This window comes from Equus quagga, chromosome 2 (genome assembly GCF_021613505.1).
Source record: "Equus quagga isolate Etosha38 chromosome 2, UCLA_HA_Equagga_1.0, whole genome shotgun sequence".
Taxonomy (NCBI): Eukaryota; Metazoa; Chordata; class Mammalia; order Perissodactyla; family Equidae; genus Equus; species Equus quagga.
Genome location: NC_060268.1, coordinates 176,364,207 through 176,376,621, shown reverse-complemented (window position 1 = coordinate 176,376,621; position 12,415 = coordinate 176,364,207). Strand labels below are relative to the sequence as shown.

General features: G+C 55.2%; 1 long non-coding RNA gene across 1 annotated transcript; it reads left to right on the top strand.

Moving 5' to 3' along the window:
- The first annotated feature begins 4,457 nt into the window (after positions 1 to 4,457).
- Positions 4,458 to 12,017, top strand: LOC124236018 (uncharacterized). The gene is made up of 3 exons (XR_006887631.1): positions 4,458 to 4,579; positions 9,145 to 9,498; positions 11,460 to 12,017. It is a non-coding gene; the product is annotated as an uncharacterized LOC124236018 (long non-coding RNA).
- The last annotated feature ends 398 nt before the right edge of the window (positions 12,018 to 12,415 follow it).

Genomic DNA, 12,415 nt, shown 5'->3' with positions numbered 1-12,415 from the left:
TCTTGGGAATCTTACTAAACTGCAGATTCTGGTTCAGTGAGTGTCTGTGGGGCTTGAGGGTACCTGAGATTCTACATCTCCAACAACCTCCGAGTCCTGCTGATGCTGCCTTCAGGCGAAAGATCGGTGTCTGCAGTCAGCGAGTCTCAGCCATCAGAGAAGCCCTAAAGGCTTGGTGAATTTAACAAATCAGCAAGCCTCTCAAATTGTTTAAAGGCTTTGACAGCTTGAGAATGGCCCTGCAGGAGAAAGCTGAGGAGCCTGTAGAGAAGACTAGAACCTGGGGTGGAGGAAGACAGGCAATGACAGTGGAGAGTGGGATTCCCAGCAGGGAAGTGGGGAAGCCATGGGGTTGCTGAAGGCTGGAGTGATGCATGGAGGAGAGACGATCTCACAGCTCTTAGGAAAGCCCACTAGGGTGAGTGCTGTGGACTGCTTACCCAGTATGTGCTTACTGGTGTGCCAGCCCCCCTGGGGCTGGAGCAGGGGTGTGTGGACAGTGAAGGACAAGGCGGAAGGCCTGCATGCTTCGCTTTCCAGGCTCCCGGCCATAAGGTGGGGGGCCGTGTGATGGACAGCCCAGGTAGCAGGCAGCCGGGAGCAGGCGGAGGCTTTGGAATTAGACGTGGCGTGGAACGTCAGAGCCATTGCTGCGCGTCTTAGAGCCTCACTCTCCTCATCTGCGGAAGAGGGATGAGGAGAGGTCTTCAGGAGAGGTCTGAGGAGTAAAACGGATGGGGTAGGTAAAGCTGGCCCAGGACCCGGCAGAGCTGTAGATCAGTAAGTGAGTTGCTAACCCGCATGGTGCAGATGCTGCTGATGGCATCTGAGCATTGTCAGGAGTCTCCAGCACACAACCGGAGGGCGGAGAACCTCTGGATGAGGGTGATAGCCGGAGGAGGAGAGATGGGGTAGAGTTGATAGGACTGGCCATCCCCCAGCAGGGGAGCAGTGGCCCAAAGGAGAGAGAGAACCTGCCCAGAGTGTGGGATGCCCACACGCAGAATCGTCCAAAGAAAGGATAATCCAGGTGCTATTTTGCACATAAGTCCTCTATTAGTCGCCTGGGGCTGCCATAACAAAGTGCAACAGACTGGGTGTCTTAAACGACGGAAATTTATTTTCTCACAATTCTGGAAGCTGAAAGTCCGAGAGCCAAGTGTCTGCCTGGTTTGTTTCTTCTGAGGCCTCTCTCGCATGGTCTGTCATCTGTGTGTCTGTGTCCCAACCTCTTCCTCTTATAAGGACATCAGTCCCATTGGGTTAAGGTTCACTCAAATGACCTCATTTTAACTTAACTACGTTGACAAATAAAAATGGCAAGTAATAGGATATATTGGAATATATGAGGAAGCCATTTGGTATAAACCTAATTCGGCCTGACCTTGTCTTTCCAAAAGGGCCTGACTGAGGCCATTGAGCATGCATTGTATATCTGCTTTAGAGATTCCCTATGGCAAGAGCAAAAGGCCCTTGAGATAAAGGTGCAACTTCCCTCCTCCTCCCAACGTTGGCGTCTCCTTAAGGATTAAGTATCTTTCCTTAGGCTAGAAACTGAGTGCTGCGCCCACCTGTGACCACCCAGCTGGAGACAATAGACTTGCCTCCTGCTATGCCCACCAAGATAGCAGACCACTACCTGCTGTGTCCATCAAGTGCTGTGCCCACAGGGCAATCTTGTGACTATTGTGGGAGGGACATTTCAATCATATGTGAAACACCCTCTTTGAGGGTATATAACCACCCTTATACCCCCACTTCTTTGGAGTGCTCTGTTCCTTTGTGGAAAGACTCTCCTGGGTTATAATCCTAAGATTTAAGCTCAGAATAAACTCACCCAAATTTTCATTTATAGATTGGTTATGGCTTATTTTCGTCGACAACATCTTTAAAGACCCGCTCTCCAAATACAGTCACCTTCTGAAGTATTGGGGGTTAGGATTTCAATATATGAATTTGGGGGGGGGGAATTGACATAATTCGGCCCATAAGAAACCCCAATAATGATTTGTTCTTTGGATTCTGACCTTCCAGAACACCTCATCTAAACTAATCATTGCACATAAGAAAACAGGTTGGGACAAGACTTCTGATTTACCTAGGATGATACACGAGGCAAAGTTACAGTGCATTGTAAGCACTCGGAATTTAAAATTCCCAGTGTCCTCCCTACACGATGGGGACACACCATGTGGGGGCCACTTGTAGGTTTAGAACTGAGCTTCTCAACCCCGGCTGCTTATTAGGGTGAGCTGGTGTGCTTAAAAAATTAATATCAATGCCCAATCCCCACCTCAAATCAGTTCCGCCAGAAGCTCTGGAGATAGGGCCTGGACATCTGTATATTAAATGCTCCCCAGGGGATTCTAGTGCAGGTTTGCAAATTGGATATTGAATATAGATGCATGAGTGGATACTGAGTGTAGGGCATGGTGTTGTCCACCAACTTACCTTGCCAGGCACTGGGTTTGCACAGAAAGTCTGCTGGTGAATAAGACAGACATGGTCTCTGAACTTTTTGGTCAGTACATGTATTTGAAAAATACTTATTGAGCACCACTTGGCTAACCCCAGAGGAGAGGCAGTGGTTCAAAGAAATAGCATTTATCAAACAGCACGTGCCAGGCACTGCTCCAAAAGTGGTATTTCACCACAGGGACAGTTAATGCCATTTTACAGATGAGGAAACCAAGGCTTAGAGTGACAAAGAAACTTGCTTTAGGTCATTGAAACAGTAAGTGGTGGAGCCCGGAGCTCTGGGTGGGCTGGACAAGGCTTCTGGGGGCAGGCAGGAAGTAGCCCCAGGTGCCCCAGGGGCTGGGGACACTGAGGGGGCAGCTCCTCCATTCATCTCAGGAGCAGGCTGAGGGGCCCCAGGTGTGTGTAACAGCATTCCAATTTGTTTCCAACCTGGGGGAGGGATTCTTAAAAATACCAGCAGGAGCCATTCAAATGATAATATATACACTAAAGCAGCTTAATCACTTTAGGAAAAACTCTTTAAAACACATTTCGGGACTTAGATATTGTTCCTGAATGTATAATGGCTCAGAGGAGTTTTATTAGCTCCACAGTCTTTATTTTGATTAACTTGCAAATGAGATTTGTTCCCCCATGCACTGGTCCAGTCCCTCAAATCGTTAATGAAATATCTGAGCTAAGAGTGCTTTTATAATTTGCATCACAATACTTGAGCGCAGAGCAGATGGGAGCTAAATGGAAGCGGGAGTAGGGCAGAACCCAGCTCAGAGCAGCCTGTTCAGAAGCAGCCTGGCTCCTGTGGAATGGGTGGTGGAGGGTCTGGGTGCCTTCTGATCTTGGTGGTCTCCTCCCAGGCCAGCCGAGTGGATCTTCCTCTGTGAGATGAAAAGTGAAGGGCGCTAGTAAGATCCACCGGCCCCCAATCTCTTCTGCCTTCCTTTTGATCACAAAAACACTTTAATTTAGTGGCTCCTGAGTGCCAAGCCACGTACTTATTAATGACCTGGAAGTTAATTACTCCTGGGAGTAATTTAAAAATACCTATGCAAACAGGACACAAAGCTGCAGGATTTCAGCGGATGACCTCTGAACTTGAACCTGAGTGAGAGTCTGCACCTGCCCCAGGAATTCTAGAATCATGGAGGGTCCACTGCCAATCATTTCGTGTTAGAACACAGACCTGAGAGATTGGGAGAAAGGCAAGGACTTGCCCATGTGCGCACGGCCAGCGATGGCAGAGCTGGGATAGGGGGTTTCTCAGCCTCCTGGTTTCTTTAACTGTGGGATGAGGGTGGGGTGGCAGTTGTGCTGTCAGAGCTTTTCCCTCCACGGAGTGGTGTGACCTCAGGCAAGTCCCTGCCTGCCTGTCCTTTATGAAATGAGGGTTGAATTAGGCCAGTATTTCTTAAAGCGAGGCCCCGGCCAAGAACGTCTCTAGAGGTGGTGCCCTGCCCTGCCCTGGGTGAGCCTGAGCCCCCAACCAGTGAGCACCCAGTGCCAGTGGTCTCTCTGTGCGCCTTGTGAAGGCCTGGAGGAGCCAGGGTCTGAGACCCCTGGCAGAAGATTTCAAGTAGGGACGGCCAGCAAACAGCCACTGCGTTTTGTGAGGTTCCCATGCCCGGTCTCGGGTTTTAAGATCCTCTTGTGACTTAGTTTCCTCCAAAGTCAGTTCCTCGCAAACGGGAGGCCCCAATTCTGCGTGCGGACAGGGAGCTTCGGAATTTGGGTGGAGGACAGGGCTGTGGCGAGTTGCCCCCTAGTCTCTAAGATCCAGTACTCCCCGTGCAACTCGACAGCACCAGGAGCCGGGTTTTGGGGTTTGGCCAGAGCCGTTCGCAGGCGCAGGGCCCAGGGCGCCGCAGGACGGCAGGGGGCGCTGTCCGCAAAGCTTTGCTCCCGTGGCCCGACCTGAGGACCGTGAGCGCGCGTGCGCTGGGGCCCCAGGCTCGCACGGCCGGGGCCCCGCCTCTGCGGAGCCGGGCTCGGAGCGGGTGGTCTCGGTCCCGGCGCTGCAGAGCCAGGCTCGGGAGCCCGCGATGCAGGAGGTCCAGGGGCTGCTGCAGCCTGCGCGAGCCTCGCCACCGTGCAGTGTGCTTTGGTAAAAGTTGTTTTATTATTATTATGAAAAGATCTCCTTGTAGGAAATTGGAAAACGTAGAAACAAATCTCCCACGGCCGCTCCCTGCCGAGACGGGTGCCGTTGCCGTGGGGGCGCCAGTTCAGGCTCCTGGGCCTCCACATGGCTATAGGGCTCGGCCTTCTAGCTTGCTGGGGGTCGCTGTGTATGGCTTCTGCCCTCTCAGAGCCCAGGCGTGGCCCCCTGCACCTCTCTAGAGCCCCTTTTTTTCCCTGAGCAGAGGTGAGGCTTCCCGAGCGGCGGGAGGATCACCCACCACGCCGGGATGGTGATTGTAAAGAGCTCTACGGCCAACTTGACAGTGATGGTCGCCTGTGCCTGCACCGGGCAGGAGACAGGGGGCGCTCTGACTTTGGGGGAAGGTCCCCCGCCCCGGAACTCCCAAAAGCTCCGTGGACTGGCTGCGGTGGGAGGGATTTGCAGCCTGAGGTCTTACAAGGACCGTGGGGTGGTTTTTTGGTCTCTGGGGGCCTCAATTGGGGACACAATGGGGTTACTAATACTTGTCCTGGTGGTTGGGGGAGGGGAGTTGTGCAATGAGTGGGAGGATGTGGGGTCTGCTGCTCACCTGGCCTGGCTGTAGCCCGGCAGACCCCGGCCTCACGAGATAGTGACAGCATTGCCCGGGGGATGTCTGGCAGACCCCGGCTGTGTGGGCGCCAAGGGCCAGGCCCGTGGCTGGGGCCCAGACCTGAACTTAGTGCAGTCAAACTGGATAGATGGGGAGCGGGGAGCTGAAGAGGGCGAGACCCCAACCCCTCCAGGCGCTGCCCCGCCCCCAAGCTTTCTTCTGAGTCCTTGGAGCTGGGTACCAGCTCGGCCTTGGATAAGTTCTGAAACCTGTGTAGTTTCTGGTCCTCATTTGGAAGTGGGAGCAGGGTGTTGGGTGGGGGCAGTGCTGGGACCTTGGTCCTACCTGTCTCCCTTTCTTTCCCCACCTTCTCCTCTGGGAGGGCACTGGGATCACCCAGACTTGATAAACTTGCAGGTGCCCTGGCCCTGCTCCGACTCGCGGCTTCTGTAGGTCTGGGTGGCCCAGGAATCCTCCTGGGAAGAACCCTCCTGGGGTCTGGTGGTGGACCCCATGGGCCCCAGCACTGGGCAAGGAGGGGCCAGGGGAGTGGGGTGTGGGGAGGTGCCCACCCTAAGACCCATCAACCCGTACAAGGCGATGTCGAGAGTGAGGGAGGTCAGCGGTTTGGGGGACTCAAGGCAGCACACTGAGTCCATATTTCACCTGGCAGGGCTCCTTGCTCCAGGAAGTGAGGACACTCCGGACTTGGATGGCCTGGGGCCCAGGTCCTAATAATGGTTCACTGGCCTGAGGCCTGGGTGCTAATCCTGGGGTCACTGGTCTGAGGTCTAGGTTCTAATTTTGGCTCACTTTCCCGAGATCTGGGTTCTAAATCTGGGGTCACTGGCCTGAGGTCTGGGTTCTAATCCTGGTTCACTTGCCTGAGGTCTGGGTTCTAATCCTGGGTTCATTTGCTTGAGGCCTGAGTTCTAATCTTGTGGTCACTTGTTCAAGGCCTAGGTTTTAATCCTGGGTTCACTCGCCCAGTGCCTGCCCCTCTCCCCATGGTCTCCATCTGATGAGTGCATGAGTAGGGATAAGGATCCTGTCCTCTCTTCCCCATGGGGGGCAGTTCATGCTTTCGAGTCAGGAACCCCCATGCAGCCCTGCCAGTTGGTAGCTCACGGGGAGGTCATGCAGCTCTTGGCGTCTTCAGGCAGGAGTTAAGGCTCGACCCCCATGGAGCCTGGGCCCAGACGCCGTGTCTTGCTGTGGAGTTAACCGATACTCCAAACCCCATGCTCATGCCAACAGTTACCCCAAGTTCTCCAACCCAAGAGCGGCTGGGGCTGGTTTGGTAAGCAGGGCCCAGTGGGGGGCTCCCGCCTGTTCTGGAGGCCAAGGGTGGGGCCCAGGTAGCTTCCAGCCCTGGCTCCCACACTTCTATCCAGTTCCTGCTGCAGGAGCTGAGCCCCAACCCCCAGGCAGAGCTGTGACCCCACCCCTCCTGGGGCCTTGCCCTCTCTGGAGAGATCTGCTGTTTCATTCCTTACTGGAGCTGGGCTCTCCCGCAGAGGGGAGGGGCCTTGCCTAGTCTGGAGGAATGTCTGCCTCACTGCAGCCCTCTCTGGCTGCTCTCCCTCAAGGTGGGGGAGCCCCTCATGGGGTGTGGGAGCATTGGACTGCAGGAGCAGTGTCTGCCCCCGTTGGCCAGAACTCAGTCTCCCCTCTGCCTGGCCTGGCTGTTTGCGCTTCTCACCTCCAGAGTGCGTTTGTTTGGGTCGACTCGCCCCCTGCCAACAGCCAGCCCAAGGCCTGTCTGCGGCAGCCAGACAGGGCCCCGCCTGTGGCCAGCCACTTTTCCAGAGGAAAATGGGGACCCACAGGAGCCCCCACACACCCTGATCGCAGCTTTGAAGGTGGAAGCCGGGAGGCGAAGTCAAAATTGCATGAAGGGTAAACAGCTGAGGACCCAGTCTGGCCTGGTCGGGATCCCGGCTGGCTACAAAGAGACACTGTGAGGGATCCCCTTGGAGCAGAAGAGGCCCATTCAGTTCTCCCAGAACGGGATTTGCCTGCTAATTAGGTTGGGAGGACCAGGACCGTAATGGTGGGTGGGCTGCAGGAAAGGATGGGATGGGTGGGGGAGCTAGTGACCCTGTTGGGGAAGAGCCTACTGGCTCTGACCGGCTAGAACCAAAAGTCCAAACCTGGTGCTGCAGACCAGCTGCTCCAGAACCATGCAGGGAGCTCATTAAAAATGGTGATGCGTCTGCTCTGTCTCAGACCTCTCTGTTGAGACGACAAAACCAGCACTGGGTGGGGGGCTTAGCATATGCTAGACCCCTGCCTGGTGCTTTAAGGTGACCAGGCCTTCTGCACCATTGCCCCTCAGCATCTTCCTGTGTGAATGGGAACGGGGACAGAGAATGGGCCCCCTCCAGCTCTGGGGGAGGGTCTGGGCCAGGAGGAACCTCCAAGTGGTCTTGTTCCTTTACTCAGTGCATCGTGCAAATATTTTCACGTTCTGCACCCTGTCGTGAGAAAGGGTGTGTGAAGCACCAGATTCTTTCATTTCCTCTCACAGCCAGATGGTGCTGTCATCCTCCCCATTCCAGAGGTGAGAAGACGGGCTCCATGAGGTTCACTGACTTACAAAGGCCACACCGTGCTGGGGCTGGGTCACTCCCCACCATTCTGCCTTCTGGGGGTGGACAGGCCTGGGCACATGATGTTGTGAAAAGCTCCTTGTGATTTGACTGGGCAGCCCTGTGGAGAGCCACGGTCCAGGTAACTTCTTGCTGCTACTTCACATGACCTCACTGCATGTGGGACATGCTTCAGGGCTTCCCAGGGCTCTGGGTCGGGGAGGTAAGGGAGATTCCCCTAAAAGTGCTGATGGATAGCAGGAAGACAAGCCTCAGGGAGGACCTGGCTTCCTGGGAAAGGAGCCCACTTCTGTAGAGGGACGTCCACTCATGTACAGGGTACTCTGGTGTCCCATGTGGCAGTGGTGGCAGCTGAGAGTCATTTCTAGACCCTTCTGGAGATGCTGCTATTCCTGTGACAGCACCAGCTTGCTTGCTTAAAAATGGTCTGAATAGGGGCTGGCCCGGTGGTATAGTGGTTAAGTTCACGTGCTCCACTTTGGCGGCCTGGGGTTCGTATTTTCGGATCCTGGGTGCGGACCTAGCACTGCTCTTCCAGCCCCACTGTGGCAGTGTCCCACGGAAAACAGAGGAAGATGGGCACAGATGTTAGCTCAGGGCCAATCTTCCTCACACACACACACACACACACACACACACACACAAATGGTCTGAATGAATCTTGGTGGGCATCCAGTGGGCTCACTCCAGCTCACCTGACTTTGTGCCCACCCTCTGGGCCGGGCTGGGAGGCTGGCACCCAGCAGGCATCGTTCAGCTTGTTTGGAGTGTGGTAAATGGATCCCAAAGGTGGGACCGAACAGGGTGGCCAGCTGCCTGCTGCTGGAGTTAGGGCCCGGGGCTGAGCAGGGCGTGGCAGGGGCAGAGCGAGGGTGAGTGCTGCCCAAACCGGGCCGAGGGGGTCCTGGGTGACTCCCTGCAATACACTTGTGGGTCTGCAGCAGGGTGTCTTGGTGGCCGGGTGCGGGGCAACCATGAGTCGCTGACCACAGACACAAGCCTGGGGCTCCGTGGCTCTGATGGCTGGGTCAGCACTTGGTCTTCGGTGCTCCCTGACCTGCACAGCCGCACATCCAGGCCCCAGCCCCTCCCTGCCCCGTTGCTGATTTGGGTTGCAGAGGGAGGCTTGGGGACATCCCTGCAACAGGCTTCTCACCCTCCTGGGCACCGTGACTTCCTGTGTGAATTAGCCTGTGAACGGGAGCTGTGATTCCCATTGTTGTCTCTCAGGGCTCAGAAGAATGTGCTGGGACAGGTGAAAAATGGGACAAGTTTGCTTAGCCAGCAGCCTGTTCCCAAAGCAGTGCACAATTTGCATTGAAAAATGGCTTTCTGTTGCTTAGGCTGTCCCTTGAGGCCTGGTAGGCTTCCGGCTGGAGGCCAGAGAGGGAACTTGGCTGGGGGCTGTGAGGCTGGCTGGAGCCCAGGAAGGAGCCCAGGAAGGCCCTGCAGGTGTTCCAGTCTCCAGGGAATCTGACATCCGTGCTGGTTCCTACCTCTGCTCTGGTTTTGAATGAAGGATCAGTGGACTGATGGAATCGAAGATGAGAGAATCTGGAAATAAATGTGACTTCTTCGGCCCTGTAAGATCTTACTCTTGAAACTAGAGACTGAATTTCAGAGCTGCAAGAGGTGAAGAGCCCTAGGCGGCCCCCTGGTTGACGGAGAGCCGAGACTTGCTCAGGGACACACAGCAGGTTAGTGGCGGGAGCTGCCTTTGGAGTTGGAAATCAGAGCCAAGGGGCCTGGTTCGTGTCTGCTTTCTTTTAGACCCAGACCCTTATGTGCTGATGACATGTTCACTCGACATGATGAAATGGGAAAGAAATTGTCTAGTTTTCTACTGCGGTGTAGCAAATTACCACAAACTTAGTAGATTAACACACATGCTTTCATTATCTCGCCATTTCCATGGGTCAGGAATCGGCGTGGCTTAGCTGGGTCCCCTGCTCAGGTGTTGGCAGCCTGTGTTCCTTTCAAGAGCTGGGCGCCTCTTCCAAGCTCACAGGATTGTTGGCAGAATTCAGCTCCTTCTGGTGGTAGGACTGAGGTCCCCGCTTTCTTGCTGGCTGTCGGCTGAGGCCACTCTCAGCCCCTAGAGGCCCGCAGTGCCTTGCCACGCAGCCCCCTCACACAGTGCAGCAGCTCACTTCTTCAGGGCCAGCTGGAGGGTTTCCCGCTCTGGTCTGCTAAGACATAATGCAGTGTGATCAAGTGAATCAGCTGAGGGACGAACCCACACCTTTGCCATATTCTCTTGGCTAGGAGCAAGGGACAGGTTCCACCTGGACTCAGGAGAGGGCAGTAGACCAGGGTGTGTCTCCCAACATAGAGAAGGAGGTCTGTACAGAGAAAGCGTGAGAGAGCACACAGGAGGGCAGGGTTTCCAGGTGAGGAGGTACATTGACTTGAGGCATACTGCCCAACCCCCCCACCTGCGTTTAAACTGTGCTTATGACTAACTGCATTATTTGGCTAATATGGGTGCTGATTTGGCTGTGCTGAGATATGACACTGGACCTGATACTGCTGCTGAATTTCAGGAGCCTGAAAATAATGGAAAGTTGATTTCCGCTCTGCGGCCCCTCTTCCTGGAAGAACAGCCAAGGCTCTGTGTGCTGAGTTGGCTTCCTCACCCTGGGAGAGGATCAACAGTTTCTTTGTATTTCCAGGGCCCCCCTCAAGACAGGCCCCCTCAGCCCCTCTTTGGGTCTGCAGAAGCGAGGACCATGGGTGTCAGGGCAGGAGGCCGTGTGCGCTTTGAGGGAAGGGCTGGGGTTTGGTTTCTGTGATTGGCAGAGACTGGTGCCCTGGCACCCCCAGATGGGAGAGTGGCTGCACAGATGTTGGGGGTGGGCATGAGGCTGGATACCCGGGGCTGTGACAGCAGGAGCAGCAGCTAGAGGCCCTGTGGCCAAGCTCATGGTCAACGTAGCAAAGGCCCAGTGGAGTAAGCTGACCAAGGACAGGGCCTCTCTGCCATGGGCCCTGGGTTCATGTAGAACCGAGTCTTTGAGGGGCAGAGAGAGGCCCTAATGTTACTAATTCTGGATGTCTGGCCAACCCTGGGGAGCGGGGTGTTGAAAAAAACCCTAAGCAACCCAAGTTTGAGTGCTGAGTAGAAACGTTTTACTGTCAAGTGGGGAGTCCAGTCTAGACCAGAGATCAGGCTGGGGGGTGGGTTTGGGAGAAGAAACATAAGGTAGGTCTTCCAAAACCCAAAGACCTTGAACTTTCTGTCCCTTTTCAGGATCGCGAGGCTTCCGAGTGATGGCTGGCCGTGACACGGGCTGGCCAGAGGGGCCCGCTGCCTGGCTGAGGTGCATTCCTGGGCTTATGGTGCCCAGCTAACTCAGCCGTGCATGCAACCTGCCCTAGTGGGGACTGTGGCGCTCAACCAGGTCTGCCCCGGGGTGGCCAAGTGACCTGGCCAGGTTGGGATTTGTCAGCGGCCTTAGCTAGATTTAATTTTAAGAAAAATTATCAAAGGAGATATTTCTCGAATCTGAGTGTCATGGAGCAAAGCTGTGCTTTTACATAAATAAAATACTATTCGTGGCTGGCAGCTGCTTTGTAAGGTCTGCAGAGTGAGTTCCTGTGCCTTGGGTGGACCTACATGGTCAGAGGGGTCCAGGGTTTTATTATATCTGTTTTCCAGACGAGGAAGCTGAGATCCTGACCAATAAAATGAGCGGCACCAACTTCACAGGACATCAGTGGCAGAGCTGGGGCAGTGTCCCCTGAGTCTGCCCATCTGCGAATCTGGTGGTCCTCAGGCTCCGGAGTGCCCTCGAGTCCCATGGGAGCATCTACAGCTCCTGCATGCCCCGCGCAGGGCGGGTCCACTGTGTGCATCTTTGTAGCAGCCTTCCCAGGTGCTTCTGATGCGCAGCAGAGTTGAGAATGCCTGGAGTGAGGTTTCAGTGCTCAAACCCAGCAGCTTTGCTCAGTGATGAGACGAAGAGAAGCATCATCCACCACTTGAGTACTGAGTGATTTCATCTAGGACAACTGTTCACAGATTTCTTTTCCTCGGACTGAGTCAGACCATGCAGGTATGACTACCTATGTGTTCCATGCTGACCCACTGCCCACACTGAGAGTTCAGAATCCACAAGTCAGCAGACTTTATTGGGCACCTGCTGAGTGTGAGGCAGGGGGTGCTGAGTTGGACACCACAGACAGCACCTCCAGAGGCCAGGAAGCTCCCCTTAGCTCTGCATAGTCTATTTGTTCTAGTAAGAGGCGCCCATCAGGGCAAAGTGGAGGAGGCTTCTGGGTGCTTTAAGGGACACGGAGAGCGACAGGTTCAGGGTTGCTGTGGGGGTGGGACGCCTGCTGCCTCCTGCAGTTTTGATCTCAGGTGGGGCTTGTCTTTGCCACCCCTTGGCTGCCTGTCCTGGCTCTGACATCACTGGCCTTATGACTTGGGTCGCTGCCTGACCTTCCCACCTGCAGCGGGAGGAGGAGCTGGGGCGCCAGGGGAGGAGCATGGAGGAGCTGAGGCGCCAGGGCAGGAGCACAGAGGAGCTGGGGCGTCAGGGGAGGAGCACGGAGGAGCTGGGGTGTCAGGGGAGGAGCACGGAGGAGCTGGGGCATCAGGGGAGGAGCACG